Raw genomic sequence first — 21,075 nt, 5'->3', positions numbered from 1 at the left:
TAATAGGCACTCCAACATTAGTTCATTCTTCCACTCTGGGTAAGGAGATAACACCATTTAGCTATCAAGGAGCCAAATGGAATTACATGCAGATTAATGGAAATGCCCTTCCTACCACCAAAAAAAAAAATGTTTTGCAGGCGTCATCTATTCTGGAAATAGATATAGAAAGAAAGTACTGGGCAGTGAATACACCTGCGAGGTGCACGAGTGTAAAACTAGTGGTTATTTTTTTAAAACAAGACAATGAGATTGTTTTAAGATGAAAGAGATTCCAGAAATCATCTATTTGGGCACTCAGTTTACAGAAGAAGTCCCTGAAACCCAAATGGGTTCAGTTATTTGTCCAAGGGCAGAGCTAGTTAGTTGCAAAACAAGAATAAAAACACTAGTCCTAGGGCTTCCCTGGTGGCGCAGTGGTTGAGAGTCTGCCTGCCGATGCAGGGGACACGGGTTCGTGCCCCGGTCCGGGAAGATTCCACATGCTGCGGAGCGGCTGGGCCAGTGAGCCATGGACACTGAGTCTGCGCGTCCGGAGCCTGTGCTCCGCAGTGGGAGAGGCCACAACAGTGAGAGGCCCGCGTACCGCCAAAAAAAAAAAAAAACAACAACAACAACACTACTCCTTCTCCTCACTACCTAAGCGGATATTTAGGGATGGAAGACATGTTTCTGGGTAAATGAATATATTGAATACTCATATTTATATTTCATTTGAGTATTTATGAGTTTGTTTCTAATAAAGAAATGGATATTGAATGCATTGGAAAAGTTGATAAAGAATTATTTTACAAGTTGTGAGATAAATTTGGGAATTATTTTTCTGAAGTCTCAACCCTTAAAAGGTTAAAAAGCCTGTTACTGTACTGGCCCTATTTAAATCGGCTATCTTTATTCTGTATTCTGAAGGTAAGACTGTTTACCTTCTAACAGTGTTTTTCATATATACATGATTTTCGGGGAAGGAACAAATTGGTAATTATCTTCACTAATGAAATGTGCAATCATTCCAGTTAGAGTTTAAATGGGGCACGACTCTCATTCATAAGGCACATTGAATAAATGCCTAGTAGGTACAGTTTAAGGTCCTAAGGCTTAATTCATCTTTTTTCTCTCCGTGGTTGATTCTTACTGCATATTCAGGGCAATTAGAAAATTTGATTTTTCTTCCTGGTGTATATATAATCCCTGTATTCATAAAGCCCAGCTCAGCAAAATAACAAGATAAAAGTCAAAACTTTCCATGAAAAAAATAAAAAGAAGTGTAGCTGTGATGATGATAGGACTGAAGATTTGGGCTGAATTTTCTGTTAACAAAGGAAACTCTTGTTTAGCTTTAGTAAGTAACTAACAAATCACAATGATCACATGCCTCAGAAGATGATTCCTGCAACACTTGAAAAAACTAGAGCATTTCTTTCCTACATTTAAGTCCAAACTCAAATTGGCAAACTGTGTTGATAAATTAATGAAGATTCCACTGAGAATAAATTAAATGCAACCTTGAAAATATCCCCATTATATGTTCTTCTACAACAAACAGCGTAAGTCAATGTATTAGAATATGCCTCTTGTTCAATTCTTTTCAAATTTACACACAGTGTGTTAGGCTGTGAATGCTGATAGCAATTAAACAAGTCTCCGCATTTAGAGTATTTAAAATTTTTCTCATTATCAGTTAATAACCTCAAACAGTGACAATAAACTCATATATATGTGCATATATGAAAAATACGTTCTTGTATTTACAAAGTTGGGTTAACACACTTTGCACATATTCAGACTAAGTTTTACTGCTTCTTTTATGATTCACAAGTCATTAAGTTGATGAATAGTAAGGTTTGAGTATCTGGCAGGTATGGATTCTACATGCTACTGTATTTACTTACATAATTTTCCCTTTTTCTTCTCTGCTATTCTCTCCCTAAAAGAGAAGGAATTAAGTGGATCATGCGTGTCTAAGTTTCATTCACACTAAAGATTCTCACTTCCACTTTCAAAAGCAGAGCAACTCATACTGCTTACAACGTTAATCAAACTGTAAGTTTGCTAATGCTTTTCTCTTCCTCCAGCAATTTTCCATATTCCTAAAAAGTACCTCCTAGAGTGAAATAACACTTTAAATGATCATGCCTGTTGATGTGTTAAAGACAGATGGAGAAGAAAAAAGAAGAGGGATAATTAAAAGGAGATGAGATGGAAAATATATTGACATTTAAATGTTCTTTCCTTTCAAACGTTCATCCTACATTCCTTTCATTTGTGCTAAGATGAAAGAGACAGTGAAGACATTCCTAGTTCTAGTTCCTACCTCGTTCCTCCAATGGGCTTATTATGGGGTTGGTAATCTGCCTCACACGGGAATAAGAAAAAATAAAATGATGACCAGGGAAGGAAGGGGAAAACTGACCAGACAAGGCAGGAGTCAGTGCCGATTTCTGTCTGTTACAGTTAAGGCCAGAGAGTACTTATTTAGTCATTTATCATCCTATGTAAATATAGCATATTCTATTACCAGAACCTCTAGCAGCCGTGTGGCTGCCATTTGTGTGTGTGTACACCACATACAGCGCATTATGGATATATGACAGGAGAGAGAGAGAGACGTTAAGGTAAGATTATAATGACACAGACCTATAGATGAGATATTGAAGGAAATACAGACAGAAAAATAAAAGATACTTATGGAAAGGATCCAGGTATGTGAATAAGAGAAAAACCTATAAGGAAGTAGATCCTGTGATAAGATTTGAAAATAAAGACAATCATCTGAGTGTAATAGCGGGGTAAGTTTTTAATCCTCTACTTTAGTGTACATTTTAAAATTCTGCAGCCAAATGAAGGAAGAATAGTGTGTACAGATGCACTGCAAGCATTAATGAGTCAGAAGTGTGTGTGTGTGTGTGTGTGTGTGTGTTTATATGAAAAATTCATAGTTTAGGCCCAAGCCATGGTCTGTTTTTTCAATCATGCTGTGGTCTAAGCCTGTGCTGAAATGACACATTAGCCTGTTCTACTATGTAAACTGCTTTTTAGAATCCTAGAAACAAAGTCATGTAACAACCGTCTGCTTAAGGCCTAACCCATCCATTTCTTCCTGTGCCCTAATTCTCAGGGAACTGCAACACAGTATCTTTCTGCAAACTCTTTTAGGTTACGTAGGCAAGAAACCCTGCAGTTGGGATCCCAGTAGCTCAAACTTCGTAAGTTTACCAAGTTCCAATCATCCCATTATACCACCACAAGAACTTATTTGTCAAAGAGTAATAAGTTATCTTTCCATTCGTGTCTATCCTACATAAGCACGGTATATACTGTCCCATGATATTGATGCGAACAAAATGCAGGCAGCAAAGAAAAAAATCTAAAAATCACTCTCCGTAAACCCCTGACCATCCCGACTCTGCTGGGTCAGGCCCACGGGTTTTAATCCTTTCATGTATGTCTCTGCCGTGACTCCTCACAGACTGTACTGTACAGTCTGTCTCGTGATTTCAGTGACCTCCACCAATATTTCACTTCGCTGACAATAAGCTACATATGACATGATTATATTCACCAGCTATAAAGTTGAAACGAAGCAGGGTACGGACAGCATCCGTTGAACATCTCTAATCCTGAACCTTCTCGCCATAAACCAGGTATTCTGAAAGGTGGGACAGCAAGGTGCCAGTTGGTAAACCACTCTTGTAGTTGATCAGGAAGGGTGATGCACCTTAGAGAGTTATTTACTGGAACTGTTGCAAGTCTCTTGGCCAGAGCCAAAGGCTAAAGAGATCATTCCATAAAAATCAAAGAGGTGGTGAGAAGGTGAGAGAAAGTGGGTGAGTAAATGTGAGAGGGAGACTGGGCACAAATACATACCTTCCCACCTCCTTTCCTCTGACCGCTCTCCCTTCTGGAAAGCAGATTTTGAGGAAGGAGCTGGTGGGGAATAAGCAGAGTCCCAAGCCTCATGAGAGTTCCTGAGGGGCGTGGGGCTTAGAGAAGCACCTCCGACCCCCTCCTGCAGCTGTGAAACCAGCCACCCCTCTCAGACAGTGAGGGGCTCACTGACTCAGACAAGCTGTGCCCATGGTATAATTTCATGTTCATCCCATGAAATGTTCTATTACCTTTTAAGTTAAATACGCTCGAGTTTCCTTTTCAAGTACCTCCGTTTTGCTGTTATCAGTAGATTCCTTCTAAACATTCACATTAAATGTCATCAGTATGCAGGAGTTATCACGATCAAGCACAAAATGAAGAAAAGAGTGCCCCCTGAAAGTGAAACTTTCCGATTTCACTCAGATGTCTCCAGCATGCGCACTCTTACACAAGCACGTGCACACACACACACAGCCCTCCATGTCACCTGTAGACAAAATCACACTCGTACTGTCTTCCCCATGTTTAAGGCGCACTAGGCTGGATCATATAGGTATAGAAATGAGCAGGCAAGCGTCACAGCTCTAACCGGCTATAAGACGTGACTCGCCATCATTACATATCTTACTGTTGGTAGTTCACGTGCTTGTTAAGAGACTGAGTTCTGGAGTCTGGGTACCACCACCTCCAGGGTCTCCTTACGCTGTAAAAACTGGAGCAAGAATTTTACATTCCTTGAGCCGGTCTTGCCTCATCTGTAAATTGGGAAGCATGGCGATACCCACCTAATGGGGTGAAAGTGAGGGCCAAATGAGATGCATATAAATGCTTGTCAGAAATTCTATCAAGTATGGGTCCTTTAAAAGGTGAACGGGCTTCTTGTGGTGAAAAGAGCAAAAACTTTACCGTCTAGTAGCCCTGACTTCTCCAACTCCAGCACCGATGTGTTAGATGATCCTGAAATGACCTTGAGCTAGTTACTTAAGATTTCCCTTGGGAATTCCCTGGTAGTCCAGTGGTTAGGACTCTGCGCTTTCACTGCCGAGGACATGGGTTCAATCCCTGGCTGGGGAACTAAGATCCCAAAAGCCGCGTGACACGGCCAAAAAAAAAAAAAAAAAAAAAAGATTCCCCTAGACTGCTTCCTTCTGTTTACAACCAGCCTGTCCACAGGGAAGATGGCAAGAGGAGACATGAAGAGATGCAAAGTACCATGGAGCATCAGGCTGTTACATCATTCATTATAACTTCCCGGTAAAAATACAGACATGTGTCGATGGTCTGAAGTTCCCGGGAAGAGGCAACACAAAGAACAAGGCTGCAAACCCCCTTATTTGCTCTCTGCAGGTGTGGGGCCGCCCAGTCAATTTGGTAGAAGTCTCCCTCTTCCTCACCTTCTGCTGCAGCAAATATTGTGAATTCCGCCTATAAATCTCTGTTTGCTTCCTAATTTCTATCACAGACACAGGGACAGACACCAGGGACAGACCCGCCCTGTGCTGTGCTTCCTCGGCCTCTCAGACTCACTCCAGGCCATTCGCCATACAGCAGCCAGAACGATATTCAACATTAAAATTCAGGCACGTCACACCCCTGACTGAAGCCCTTCAGAAGTGAGCTGGGGATAAAATCCAAACCTCTCAGTGGGACCGCAGCCAGCTTGTCACCTCTCCCGCTATTTCCTGAGTGGGCGGAACGCCCACGATTCTGAGAGTGCCGTCCTCTGGCTCCCAAACTTCACTCGTGTTCCCTCCAACAGGGACTCTCTCCTCTTCACCTAAGAAGACGCCCCTCTACACGCAGGTGAGACCCCACTTCCTGGGGAGGCTTTCCCTGACTCTGCATGAGGTTACAGACCAGCCACCAAGTGCTGTGGCTGCACCCTCCACTTCCACAAACTCCAGCAAACTTCACGTACATTATTTGGCTAATTCGATCTTTGATAGATAAGTTCCTTTACTATGTGCCCCTTCTTTATCCTCGTGTCTTACAAGCGTGCATGTAACTTGAAACCAAGAGCGATAATTACATGCCAGTCTCTGACAAATTTTTAATCTTTTCCAACACTTCTGAGTGAAGAAAAACATTGAAAACCACGTCCAATTTGTTGCCTTTTTTTGGAAAAAGCCAAAAGGAGAAATCAAAACGTAGTTATGAGCATCTTCCTCTTCCCACCCCATCCTCACCTCTCCAGTTCCACTTTCCTTCTATCCTCACAGAGGAAGCAATTCTGGGCCCCGAGCAAAGATTTTTATACATAGGATCGATAACTCCTTAAAAGTTGGTAAGAGGAAACAAATATGAAACGCATGTCTCTTGGGCTCAAATTCATACCCACTGGCCTCAGCAGCTGCTGGGTGTGGAACACTCCATCCCCTTGTGACTCCCCGGAGCCAAATGAAGGGGCTCTGCACCAGCACCTGAAGCTTAGCAGCCCTGGACAGTGGCAGGAGGAGAGAGCCCAGGGCTCGAGGCAGCCATCTATGTCACCCAAGTGAAAATCCACCTCCGGAAAAACACACAGATCGTTCCCTTAGAGAAATATTAGATCCGCTTCACTGCTCTTTCTGGCATATCTTCCCCTACTTTGCCCTCCTCTCTCCCAAAAAGCCCCGCTCAGAAATCTTCCCTCTCGCAGGGAAAGGACGCAAGTCAAATGCCATCACCATCACTCTGCGTTCCTTGCAGAGACCGTGGAAGAGAAGCCCTGTGCCCGCACTGCTCTGCCTCAGGTCCACGTTCACGTTCCTGGCACTGGTCGGGCCCCTGGTACTCCCCACTGCTGGGCCTGGCCCGGTGCCCGGGCAGACAGCCACCTCTGAGAGCTCCCTTCTCCAGAAACGACACCATTTCCAACAGAGTAAGGTTTATTTCTTTATTTTAAAAACGCAAGGATTGAAAAGGCATTGAGTCTGAAGCAAAGCACCGATGAGACTAACACAGATAGACAATGAAAGAAACCTCTGTATTGGTATATTTGCCTCTCCATTCCAACATCTCCTGTGGCCAAACTTCTCAAGCGTGGTCTTCTGGGAGGAACTGCATTGGGGTGTTTTCCCTCCACAGCTCCGTTACGAGGAGAAAAGGATATTTTTACAGCATCAGTGATGAAAACCCAAGCGAGAAAATTTAGACAACGTTGGCAGTTTTTCACATTTACTTCAACACAGAAATAAATCCCAACTAGATCTTGATCAGCAAGGAAGAAGTATTATTTGAAAAATTATGTGTTAGTACCGGGAACGTGAAATTTCTATTTTTGAACTAATAATGTTTGTTAGATATGCTTCCCACTGCTCTGTATTATTAATGTACACTTTATTACTTCTTAGGTTACTAGGCTTATTATGTTTTTCTTTATGGATTTTCAAGGAGCTGATTATATAGTTTTTCAGTTAATTAGGTCACTTTGTAATATGAGACTATAAAAGGCATTTTTTGAAAACAATAAAGGAAAACATTTCCTATTTGTGATGGCAATCTAGTAAATCATTTAAGTATTTGATCTGCTGGAAAGAATACCAAGTGTTATCATAAGCTACTTTTCATAGTTGGATAGCTTACTAAATATAGAAAGACAGAAATGTAACACACTGATCCATGAACGTGCTCTGAAAAGAAATTAGGATTTCAATTTTTCAAATAAGAAAGCATACCATTTAGCTAAAATTTATGGTAAACACACTTGGGGGGGTGTCTGCCTAAACCATGGCCCCTACTCTAGAAACGGCTCCCCCCCGCCCCGCTACAGGCTCCACTAAAGCGTGAGCTTGGATCTTCAAATCTGTATTACAGGGTCCCTGTTCTTGTGCTCACAACAGATTAGACCAGGTGTAGGCCTCAGACGTGAGGAAGTCATAGGCACAAGCTGAACCGAGTCAATTAGTTCTCTCGTGTGAATTTAAACACATTTAAAACGTACGAAGAGACAGCGGATGCTTACGGTGGACACATGAATAGCTGAAGACTGGAATGATCTATTTTGGGTCAGGTGGCTTTGATGAATAAGCAGAGAAAGCCAACCAACAGCAAGATGCGGAAGCATGGTACAGATATCCACAGAAAAGCAGAGACTGGAAAACACACCCTTTAAAGGAAAGAGCAAGACGGGAAATATCTTCCTAGTCTCCAGATCTAAGGATGTGGGGTCTGAATTACACCCACATCGTACCCACGAGTATAATTTATACCCATTAGCTCATATCCCTGTGCATTTTAGGACACAGATATACTTGATTTTCTTAAAGTTTCCTTTTTTTAATAGATTTTTTTTTCATTTAATCTAGATAGAGTGAATTTCTCTTGCATGCAAACAAACGGTCCCTGGTCAAAACAGCACAGGCCCACGTAAATCCTTGCGTTCTAGGAAAGTAAACTTCTGCCTTAATGAAACTATTTTTTGAAAAATCAATGGCATGTCAAGAAAAATTCAAGTTATATCCAAATTGGTACTTGCAAGCTACAGCAACACCATGAACAGAGTAAGATACTTTTGAGTCCATCTTCTTTTGCCTTGTTTCTTTTATCACTTGTAAGAGTTAAACACTGATTAGTGGATCAGATAATGCATGACAGATGTAATCATGGGAACATAAACCAGCTTACTGTGTAGGAAGGGAAAGCTCTGATTTGTAGCATTCAATGTTTTCTTGGTGTAAGTATTCCCACTGTGCCCAGTTTCAAGTTCCCAACGTAACATCACTAAAAATGGAGTTGAGCAAAGATGCTCATCGTCGCTCAGAAGCCCACAAGAGCCATCACATTCCACAGGATGGATTCAGTGAAGGACAGCGCAAGTCAAAATAACAAACTAAACATGACTGCTTGATTCAATCCACCTCTCAGAGATGCTGAGTAGCTAGCCTACTGGTCACAAAATAAGTGGCAGAGCCTAGATTCCCATCCGAGTGGCCTGATTTATCCATCTGAGTCAGAGTACTGAATATACCCTACTAATTAATAAGTCTTCACACCAGTATCTTCTATTAGGTAAATCCTACCCCTGAAATTGCAAACTAAGAACAAGCAAAATAAAACTAATTATCCCTAGTATTCACCAGTCAACAGATTCTTATTTCTGTAAGGTCCGAGATCAAAGTCCAAAAACAATGAATTCTACTGGTTTCAAGGGAGTCAAGATTCCAAACCTAAATATGTGGTAGCGTATCAATTGCTAGTTAATCAATTAATTTTCATGAAGTAGAATTTATAACCACATCCCTACCACTCCCCTCCATTTCAGTAATTTGATCCTATGTATCTATCACAAAGATTTGGCATTTCTGATATACCATATTCTTTTTAAAAGCCGTACTGTTTCAGAAACTATTCTCACACTTCTGACTACATTTTTACTTATTCTCTAATCCCCAGCTAAACCTCAACTCACCCATGAGTCCTGCTCCAACCCCTCAGACAGAATCACTCACTACACTCTTGAGGGTTTTTTTTGTTTGTTTTTTTTTTTGCGGTACGCGGGCCTCTCCCTGCTGTGGCCTCTCCCGTGGCGGAGCACAGGCTCCGGATGCGCAGGCTCAGCGGCCATAGCTCACGGGCCCAGCCGCTCCACGGCATGTGGGATCTTACCGGACCGGGGCATGAACCTGTGTCCACTGCATCCACAGGCGGACTCTCAACCACTGCGCCACCACGGAAGCCCTACTCTTGAGTTTTAACAACCCTTTTCCAGGTATATTTTGGCTATTACCATCTGACCTTCCATTTTAACCTTAAATATCTGTCCAACACAGTACCTGATGGAGAACTGGGTGTCCTACTGATTTATACAGAATGAATGACTGAATTAATTTTAAAAATATTTGATACCCTTTCTTTACGGGAAAAATGTGAATGTCTTTCAAGCATAAATGAATAGGGTTGGGATAGATCATTGTAAATAGATAAATAAACCAAAAAACTCATTTTCCTACTCAAACTAAGTAAACTTAAAAACTAAGTTGGAAAAACTTTTAGCTCGCACCTTCAATGCTATTGCATAAGCCATAGTCACCACCAAAGGGGCTCTTCTAATGGGGAGAAAAGTTGTCTGGTGGTCTTGATGTTAAAGAAGGATTAAGCTCACTCAGTGCCTTAACATACCCTCAACCAAAGACATCGCCATCTAAGCACAGCTGTTCTACAATTACACAAACTAATTTTCCTAATAACTTCCTGTAAAGGTTTGTGTGTATTTGCATGTGTCTGTATGAGAGGAGGAGAGGGCTGGGGAGAGGGGGAAGGAAATGAAATAACAAAAATCTTGACAGGAAATTGTTCTTGTCTATTATCCTATTTTACAGAGAAAAAAACTGACCCTCAGAGAAACTGAATACTTGCTGAATACTTCTTGCTGAAGCACAGCCTGAACCTGGGCCCTCTCACAACCCATGGAATATTAACATCTTTCCACGTGGCAGCACCTACTGCCTCCTGTTCCTTTCCCTTTCACTATTATCCTGAGACAGGCTAAGTCCTACGAAATGCAGAGCTAGCAAGAAATATCAGAAGATGTGATGATGGTCATGCTGCCACCCTAAAGGGATCTGCTTATTTTAGTCACTCAAATTCATTCGTGACCTTGAGAAAGTCAACTTACTCTGGGCATCACCCGACCCAAATTAAAACAGGAATTGTTACTGCAACATCTTTATTAATGAGTCTGACTCATCAATAAAATAATGGAGCACGTGTGTACAGCTTTTTCTTTTAGACCAAAATGGTTGCTAGGGACTAGAATTACTTCTGAGTTAAAGTAAGCAGAGTTTTGCTCAGTGTTTAATCTCTTCGATAATATCAGCGATCAATGACTGTCATAGGTACAAATAAACACATTTTTGCTTTGCTGGGTGTAACAAAATGTACACATCAGAACTAAACAGACACATTCTAACATCTTTAATTTATTGGATGTGAGGCTCCACTACTTCACATTTCCCTGATCTGAGCAAAAAACATCCATGTTTCAGAAGTGAGAAACGTGTTCTGGGAAAAAGCAGATATGAAATGTTTTCATTTTTATAAATGACTTGCCTGTACGGTTCACTATTATATATTAAATGGCTCCTCTGATTTGAAGAACTTTCAAGCTGAACCTACAAGCCCAATATAAACAGTCATTTAACAGGATGAAAGAAGTCATTCCATCTTCTCTTTAATCTTCATGCTTCCTTCTCTGCCCCTTTCCATTTACCACACAGCATGGACTTTGGACTATCAAGTCTTAGCCCTTCTATAACACAGTACTTCTTCCAAGGCAATTCGGTGCATTTTAAACGGAGAAGAAATGAAAAAGCATACCACCAGCTGATTAACTGCCTATCAATTTATGTAGATCAGCTTAATTTTTCCCACAGAATTCAGATATAGTGAAAATGCCCTCAAGTGATGCTCCTAACAGGAATCCCTTGAAGAAGGAGAAACACTTTCCAATCAACTCTTTCAAATTCATAAGGTAAAGCCACCTCTAATTCAAGCTAATAAAATGCAGGAAGCCAGAAGACTGGAAAACTCAGTCTAGCAAGTTTGCTTTTTTAAAGCTGAAAAGAATCCGAAGAACTTAGTGGCCTAATAAAATATCTGCCATCAGGACTGATACGGTTATGTCCTTGAAAATGAATCTGTGACGACACAGATAGCTTCTGTACTTGAGTAACGGTATCTGTGCTTTCACATAGCTTTGTCAAGGAATTATTTTACTCGCAAACACCACTTGGATCAATAGCAGATCAATATCGTTCATGATGAGTACAGAAGTGTTCTTTCAGTTTTCTGGACTTGAAAGCTGATGTACATGAAAAGATTGACTTTAATCCTATTAATATGTAAAGGATTACAACAAAATTCTACATGGCAAATCCAGGCTGCCCATTTACAGCTGGCCTCCTGACCCAAGTTGAATGTTCCCTCCCTACCTGTCTACCGCATTTGTCCAAAATGTCTCTATTGCTTTCAAGGCCTCACATATATCCTCTTACCTTTAGCACATCACTTCATAGTAAAATTTTTTTAAGAGTCCATCTGACCTGAGCTATCTCAATTTTTCATCTATCCATGTAAAAACTTTCCTATATATTTAGTCATCCTATTTTTTTCCCTCTACTTCAGATTTTCCATTCTGGAACTAAACCCAGTCTGATACCTGCCCTTTGCACATTTCTCAGAATCTTGTCCCTTCAAGTACTTCTTCCCACGCGATTTTTTTTTTGGTAACACCTTTATCAGAGTATAATTGTTTTAGAGTGTTGTGTTAGTTGCTGCTGTATAACAAAGGAATCAGCTATATGCATACATATATCCCTATGACACATCCCTCTTGAATCCCCCTCCCACCTCCCTATCCCACCCCTCTTGAATCCCCCTCCCACCTCCCTATCCCACCCCTCTTGAATCCCCCTCCCACCTCCCTATCCCACCCCTCTAGGTGGTCACAAAGTACCGAGCTGATCTCCCTGTGCTGTGCGGCTGCTTCCCACTAGCTATCGATTTTACGTTTGGTAGTGAATATGTGTCAGTGCCATGCTCTCACTTTATCACAGCTTACCCTTCCCCCTCCCCATGTCCTCAAGTCCATTCTCTACGTATCTTTGTTCCTGTGCTGGCCCTAGGTTCTTCAGAACCATTTTTTTTTAGATTCCATACATATGTGTTAGCATATGGTATTTGTTTTTCTCTTTCTGACTTACTTCACTCTGTATGACAGACTCCAGGTACATCCACCTCACTAACAATACCTCAATTTCATTTCTTTTTATGGCTGAGTAATATTCCATTGTATGTATGTGCAACATCTTCTTCATCCATCCGTCGATGGACACTTAGGTTGCTTCCATGTCTTGGCTATTGCAAATACTGCTGCAGTGAACACTGTGGTACATGACTCTTTTTGAATTATGGTTTTCTCAGGGTATATGCCCAGTAATGGGATTGCTGGGTCGTATGGTAGTTCTATTTTTAGTTTTTAAGGAACCTCCATACTGTTCTCCATAGTGGCTGCATCAACTTACATTCGCACCAACAGTGCAAGAGGGTCCGCTTTTCTCCACACCCTCTCCAGCATTTATTCTTTGTAGACTTTTGGATGATGGCCACTCTGACTGGTGTGAGATGATACCTCATCGTAGTTTTGATATGCATTTCTCTAATGATTAGTGATGCTGAGCATCCTTTCATGTGTTTGTTGGCAATATGTATATCTGCTTTGGAGAAACGTCTTTTCAGGTCTTCTGCCCATTTTTGGATTGGGATGTTTGTTTTTTTGATATTGAGCTACATAAGCTGCTTGTATATTTTAGAGTTTAATCCTTTGTCAGTTGCTTTGATTGCAAATATTTTCTCACGTTCTGAGGGTTGTCTTTTTGTTGTTTATGGTTTCCTTTGCTGTGCAAAAGCTTCTAAGTTTCATTAGATCCCATTTGTTTATTTTTGTCTTTATTTCCATTTCTCTAGGAAGTGGGTCAAAAAGGATCTTGCTGTGATTTATGTCATAGAGTGTTCTGCCTATGTTTTCCTCTAAGAGTTTTATAGTATCTGGCCTTAAATTTAGGTCTTTAATCCATTTTGAGTTCATTTTTGTCTATGGTATTAGGGAGTGTTCTAATTTCATTCTTTTACATGTAGCTGTCCAGTTTTCCCAGCACCACTTACTGAAGAGACAGTCTTCTCTCCATTGTATATTCTTCCCTCCTTTATCAAACATAAGGTGACCATATGTGCATGGATTTATCGCTGGGCTTTCTACCCTGTTCCATTTGTCTGTATTTCTCTTTCTGTGCCCATACCATACTGTCTTGATTGCTGTAGCTTTGTAGTATAGTCTGAAGTCAGGGAGCCTGATTCCTCCAGCTCCATTTTTCTTTCTCAAGATTGCTTTGGCTATTCAGGGTCTTTTGTGTTTCCATAAAAATTGTGAAATATTTTGTTCTAGTTCTGTGGAAAATGTCATTGGTAGTTTGACAGGGATTGCACTGAAGCTGAAGATTGCTTTGGATAGTACAGTCATTTTCACAATGTTGATTCTTCCAATCCAAGAACATGGTATATCTCTCCATCTATTTGTATCATCTTTAATTTCTCTCATTTGTGTCTTATAGTTGTCTGGATACAGGTCTTTTGTCTCACTTGGTAGGTTTATTCCTGGGTATTTTATTCTTTTTGTTGCAATGATAAATGGGAGTGTTTCCTTAATTTCTCTTACAGCTTTTTCATCATTAGTGTATAGGAATGCAAGAGATTTTTGTGCACTAATTTTGTATCCTGCTACTTTACCAAATTCACTGATTAGCTCTAGTAGTTTTCTGGTAGCATCTTTAGGATTCTCTATGTATAGTATCATGTCATCTACAAATAATGACAGCTTTACTTCTTCTTTTCTGAGTTGGATTCCTTTATTTTTTGTCTCTGAATGATGTGTCTAAAACTTCCAGAACTATGTTGAATAACAGTGGTGAGAGTAGGCAACCTTGTCTTGTTCTTGATCTTAGTGGAAATGCTTTCAGTTTTTCACCATTGAGGATGATGTTGGTTGTTGGTTTGTAATATGTGGCCTTTATTATGTTGAGGTTAGTTCCCTCTATGCATACATTCTGGAGGGTTTTTATCATAAATAGGTGTTGAATTTTGTCAAAAGCTTTCTCTGCAACTATTGAAATGATCATATGGTTTTTCTCCTTCAATTTGTTAATAGGGTGTATCACACTGATTGATGTTGGTATATAGAAGAATCCTTGCATCCCTGGGATAAACTCCACTTTATCATGGTGTATGATCCTTTTAATGTGCTGTTGGATTCCGTTTGCTAGTATTTTGTTGATGATTTTGCATCTATGTTCATCAGAGATATGGCCTGTAGTTTTCTTTCTTTGTGACATCTTTGTCTGGGTTTGGTATCAGGGTGATGGTGGCCTCAAAGAATGAGTTTGGGAGTGTTCCTCCCTCTGCTATATGCTGGAAGAGTTTGAGAAGCATAGGTGTTACAAGCTCTGCTCTAAATGTTTGACAGAATTCGCCTGTGAAGCCATCTGGTTCTGGGCTTTTGTTTGTTGGAAGATTTTTAATCAGTCTCAATCTCAGTGCGTGTGATTGTTCTGTTTACATTTTCTATTTCTTCCTGGTTCAGTCTCAGAAGGTTGTGCTTTTCTAAGAATTATCCGTTTCTTCCAGGTTGTCCATTTTATTGGCATAGAGTTGCTTGTAGTAATCTCTCATGATCCTTTGTATTTCTGCAGTGTCATTTGTTACTTCTCCTTTTTCATTTCTAATTCTGTTGATTTGAGTCTCCTTCCTTTTTTTTTTTTGATGAGTCTGGCTAAAGGTTTATCAATTTTGTTTATCTTCTCACAGAACCAGCTTTTACTTTTATTGATCTTTGTGATCGTTTCCTTCATTTACTTTTCATTTATTTCTGATCTGACCTTTATGATTTCTTTCCTTCTGTTAACTCTGGCATTTTTCTGTTCTTCTTTCTCTAATTGCTTTAGATGTAAGGTTAGGTTGTTTGAGATTTTTCCTGTTTCTTGAGGTAGGATTGTATTGCTATAAACTTCCCTCTTAGAACTGCTTTTGCTGCATCCCATAGGTTTTGGGCCGTTGTGTTTTCATTGTCATTTGTTTCTAGGTATTTTTTTGATTTCCTCTTTGATTTCTTTAGTGATCTCTTGGTAATTTAGTACCATATTGTTTAGCCTCCATGTGTTTTGTTTGTTTGTTTTTTTACAGTTTTTTGCCTGTAATTGATATCTAGTCTCATAACGTTGTGGTCGGAAAAGATACTTGATACGATTTCAATTTTCTTAAATTTACCAAGGCTTGATCTGTGACCCAAGATATGATCTATCCTGGAGAATGTTCCATGAGCACTTGAGAAGAACGTGTATTCTGTTGTTTTTGGATGGAATATCCTGTAAATATCAGTTAAGTCCATCTTGCTTAATGTGTCATTTAAAACTTGTGTTTCCTTATTTATTTTCATTTTGGATGATCTGTCCATTGGTCAAAGTGGGGTTTTAAAGTCCCCTACTATTATTGTGTTACTGTCAATTTCCCCTTTTCTGGCTGTTAGCATTTGCCTTATGTACTGAGGTGCTCCTATGTTAGGTGCATAAATATTTACAATTGTTATATCTTCTTCTTGGACTGATCCCTTGATCATTAGGTAGTGTCCTTCTCTGTCTCCTGTAATAGTCTTTAACGTCTATTTTGTCTGATATGAGAATTGCTACTCCAGCTTTCTGTTGATTTCCATTTGCATAGAATATCTTTTTCTATCCCCTCACTTTCAGTCTGTATGTGTCCCTAGGTCTGAAGTAAGCCTCTAGAGAGAGCATATACACACGTCTTGTTTTTGTATCCATTCACCCAGTCTATATCTTTTGGTTGGAGCATTTAATCCATTGACATTGAAGGTAATTATCGATATGTATGCTCTTATTATCATTTTCTTAATAGTTTTGGGTTTGTTATTGTAGGCCTTTTCTTTCTCTTGTGTTTCCTGCCTAGAGAAGTTCCTTTAGCATTTGTTGTAAAGCTGGTTTGGTGGTGCTGAATTCTCTTAGGTTTTGCTTGTCTGTAAAATTTTGATTTCTCTGTCGAATCTGAGTGAGATCCTTGCTGGGTAATCTTGGTTGTAGGTTTTTCCCTTTCATTACTTTAAATATGTCCTGCCACTCCCTTCTGGCTTGCCGAGTTTCTGCTGAAAAGTCAGCTGTTAACCTTATGGGGATTCCCTTGTATGTTATTTGTTGCTTTTCCTTTACTGCTTTTATTATTTTTCCTTTGTATTTAATTTTTGATAGTTTGATTAATATGTGCCTTGCCATGTTTCTCCTTGGATTTATCCTGTATGGAACTCTCTGTGCTTCTTGGACTTGACTGCTTCCTTTCCCATCTTAGGGAAGTTTTCAACTATAATCTCTTCAAATATTTTCTTTGTCCGTTTCTTTTTCTCTTCTTCTCCTGGGACCCCCATAATTCGAATGTTGGTGCATTTAATGTTGTCCCAGTGGTCTCTGAGACTGTCCTCAATTCTTTTCATTCTTTTTTGTTTACTCTGCTCTGTAGTAGTTACTTCCACTATTTTATATTCCAGGTCACTTACCTGTTCTTCTGCCTAAGTTATTCTGCTGATTCCTTCTAGAGAAGTTTTAATTTCATTTATTGTGTTATTCATCATTGTTTGTTTGCTCTTTAGTTCTTCTAGGTCCTTGTTAAACATTTCTTCTATTTTCTCCATTCTATTTCCAAGATTTTGGTTCATCTTTAGTATCATTACTCTGAATCCTTTTTCATGTAGACTGCCTATTTCCTCTTCAGTTGTTTGGCCTGGTGGGTTTTTACCTTGCTCCTTCATCTGCTGTGTATTTCTCTGTCTCCTCATTTTGCTTAACTTACTGTGTTTGGGGTCTCCTTTTTACAGGCTGCAGGTTCATAGTTCCCTTTGTTTTTGGTGTCTGCCCCCAGTAGCTAAGGTTGGTTCAGTGGGTTGTGTAGACTTCCTGGTGGAGGGGAGTAGTGCCTGTGTTCTGATGGATGAGGCTGGATCTTGTCTTTCTGGTGGGCAGGACCACGTCCGGTGGTGTGTTTTGGGGTGTCTGTGAACTTAGCATGATTTTAGGCAGCCTCTCTGCTAATGGGTGAGGTTGTGTTCCTGTCTTGCTAGTTGTTTGGCATGCGGTGTCCAGTACAGGAGCTTGCCGGTCACTGAGTGGAGCTGGGTCTTAGCACTGAGACAGAGATCTCTGAGAGAGCTCTTGCCGATTGATATTACGTGGGGCTAGGAGGGCTCTGCTGGTCCAATGTCCTGAACTCAGCTCTCCCACCTCAGAGGCTCAGGCTTGACACCCAACTGGAGCACCAACACCCTGTCAGCCACCTAGACAGGTACGTGGGGAGTTTCTTGCCTTTGGTAAGTCTGAGGTCTTCTGCCAGTGTTCAGTATGTGTTCTGTAGTTGTTCCACATGTAAATGTATTTTTCACGTATTTGTGGGGAGGAAGGTGATCTCCACATCTTACTCCTCTACCATCTTGCAGGTCTCCCCTCACCTGATTTTTAAATTTCTTCCTCACTCTTTTTTTTTAAATTTTTATTGGAATACAGTTGCTTTACAATGTTGTGTTAGTTTCTACTGTACAGCAAAGTGAATCAGTTTTACATATACATACATCCCCTTTTTTTAGATTTCCATCCCATTTAGGTCACCACAGAGCACTGAGTAGAGCTCCCTGTGCTATCCAGCAGGTTCTCAGTTATCTATTTTATACACAGTAGTGTATGTATGCAAATCTCAATCTCTCAATTCATCCCACCCTCCTTCCTCCTTTGGTATCCGTAAGTTTGTTCTCTCCATCTGTGTCTCTATTTCTCCTTTGCAAATAAGTTCATCTGTACCATTTTTCTAGATTCCTCATATAATCCATATTATATCATATTTGTTTTTCTCTTTCTGACTTACTTCACTCTGTATGACAGTCTCTAGGTCTATCCATGTCTCTGCAAATGGCACTATTTCATTCCTTTTTAAGTAATATTTTATTGCATATACGTACCACATTCTTTATCCATTCCTCTTGATGGACATTTAGGTTGCTTCCATGTCCTGGCTATTGCAAAGAGTGCTGCAATGAACATTGGGGTGCATGAATCATCCTTTTGAATTATGTTTTTTTCTGGGTATATGCCCAGGAGTGGAACTGCCAGGTCATATGGTAGTTCTATGTTTATTTTCTTGAGGAACCTCCATACTGTTCTCATAGTGGCTGTACTAATTTACATTCCCACCAACAGTGCATAAGGGTTCCCTTTTCTCCACGCCCTCTCCAGTATTTATTGTTTGTAGACTTTTTGATGATGGCCATTCTGGCCAGTGTGAGGTGATACCTCATTGTAGTTTTGATTTTCATTTCTCTATTAATTAGTGATGTTGAGCATCTTTTTATGTCTTTGTTGGCCATCTGTATGCCTTCTTTGGAGAAATGTCTATTTAGGTTTTCCTCCCATTTTTTCATTGGGTTGTTCGGTTTTTGATTTTGAGCTGCATGAGCTGTTTGTTTATTTTGGAAATTAATCCCTTGTCAGCTGCTTCATTTGCAAATATTTTCTCCTATTCTGAGGGTTGCGTTTGGTTTTGTTTATGGTTTTCTTTGCTGTGCAAAAGCTTTTAAGTTTAATTAGGTCCCATTTGTTTTTGTTTTATTTTCATTTCTTTTTCTTCTAGACAAGTTTCATGCCTGATTCCCCAGACCCAAATCCTTTCCTTGACCTTGAACTCACTTGAAGTGACTCTTTCCTCTCTCTTCAGGTTCTTTTCTCATACTCATTCCCGTTTTTTATTACAAAAGTAGTAACCATTTTTTACTGCAACATTACAAAATATAAAAAGTAAAAAAAAATCAGATTGCTACAGCTATAAGCAGTGTTATTATTTAAAGGTATTCACAAATACATAAGGAAGCATATTTAATAAAAATTCATCATATAGTATGTTTCATTGACCAATATTTATGACAAATGACTTTCCATGGCAATAAAAGTAAATCTCATCATTAAAATGATTGTATTTTATTTGATTGAATGGAGTATTTAACCAAATCTCTGGTATTGGTTATTTGTTAGGTATCTAATTTTCCTATTATAAACAATGAGCAGTAATGACTTTTGCCTGCATCTTTGTACACTTGTGTGATGATAACCTTAGAGTATGTCCAAGAAGAATCCTAGGATACATTTTGAAAGAATAATATGTGTGGGTGGACTATTTGCCTTGCTATCAATGTCTATTCAACTGTCTGTAATAGTTTAGTCACCAACTGCTTTAATGGAATTACTCTCTCAAAATGAATTATGGTATTTTAATTACCAAATAGTTTTCATCCTAGTTTTAATCATTCTTAATGTCTACACACGAGTTCATAATGGTCATTCCTTCCTTCTTAATACTCTCTCCTCCTCTAATAATTTCAATGGTATTACTATCTCAATTTTACCTCTATCATCCTTTCCCTTTTCTGCCCTTGTCTTCTTCCTTCTTCCACATAAACTTAAGCCCCTATTTCTCTCCTCAGGTTTCATTTTCTCACTTTTTCCTCCCTAAACTGATAGTCTTGCCCACTCTCAGTCATAGCTATCATCTCTATGTTTCCCAAATCTTTATCTTCAGCCAAGTTTCACCAAGAATGACCTGCTTCTTCCTAGACAGATTTACCCTCACATCCCATTAATAACAAACCTAACAGGGTATAAGTGAGTTTAAACCAGCTACCTTGCTCATCTTTCTGGATTCCCTAGTGCTGTTGATGTCTCTGTCAACTTCACAAATTTCCCACCCCTCTGCCAAAAAAATGATCACCAAGCATTACTGCTTTTGCCTGAGTATATTTTCCCCAATGTGCTGCTAGACAAAATGATGCTATCTACCTTCTGTGCTTCTTTTCATGCATCCTTATGGGTGGGAGGAATATCAAAGACCCTGTTTTCCTCATCAGTCAACTTGCAACTCCAGCTCACTTAGGATGCACTGAATTCAGTTGATGATAAGCTTGTTCTTCGGAGTCCTTCCTCTCTGTACTCACCCTCCTCAATTTTTTCCAGACTGGTGAGAGAGCACAGCTGAAGCCCACTAAGAGGATTATGGAAAATCTGAGATCCTCTGAATTCTCAGCTCCCAGATCAGGAACAGGAGAGTGTAAACAGGGCTACATGAATCCCGGGGGAGGAAATTTTGTTCTGGTTCATTTTCGTTTTTATTTTGATTTGTGTCTTTCTGCCGAAGTCAAAAAAAGAAGAGAGGCTCCTCTGAGGAAAGAACAGCATCAGTGGCATTGATCCTGATGACAGCACTGGCCACAGCCCTCGTGCAGGCAGCTGGCAGGGTGGCAGGGAAGGTGCCAGCACTGGAAGACGCTGCTGCGGCAGCCCTGATGGAAGAGGCAGTGCTGGCACAGGTGACATCGTGCTGGCAAAGCAGCAGCGTGAAATGTGCAGGAGGCTATGAAGATACGGGCAATGGCCTTGGCAAAGGCAGAGTTGGTGATGGAGAGAGCAGTACGATGGAACTCTGTGCAATAACAAAGCCCGTAATAGAACACGTCATCCCCCCAAAACCAGGATTACAGATTCTTCCATGTAGCAAATCACCCGCCCTCGGGTGCCCCTTACACACCAGCGGCACACCTTCCTAGCCCAAAATGCACACAGGAACAGCAAACAACATGCCCAA

This window comes from Phocoena phocoena, chromosome 1 (genome assembly GCF_963924675.1).
Source record: "Phocoena phocoena chromosome 1, mPhoPho1.1, whole genome shotgun sequence".
Taxonomy (NCBI): Eukaryota; Metazoa; Chordata; class Mammalia; order Artiodactyla; family Phocoenidae; genus Phocoena; species Phocoena phocoena.
The sequence above is the reverse complement of the archived record's forward strand: the minus strand, read 5'-3'. Positions refer to the sequence as shown.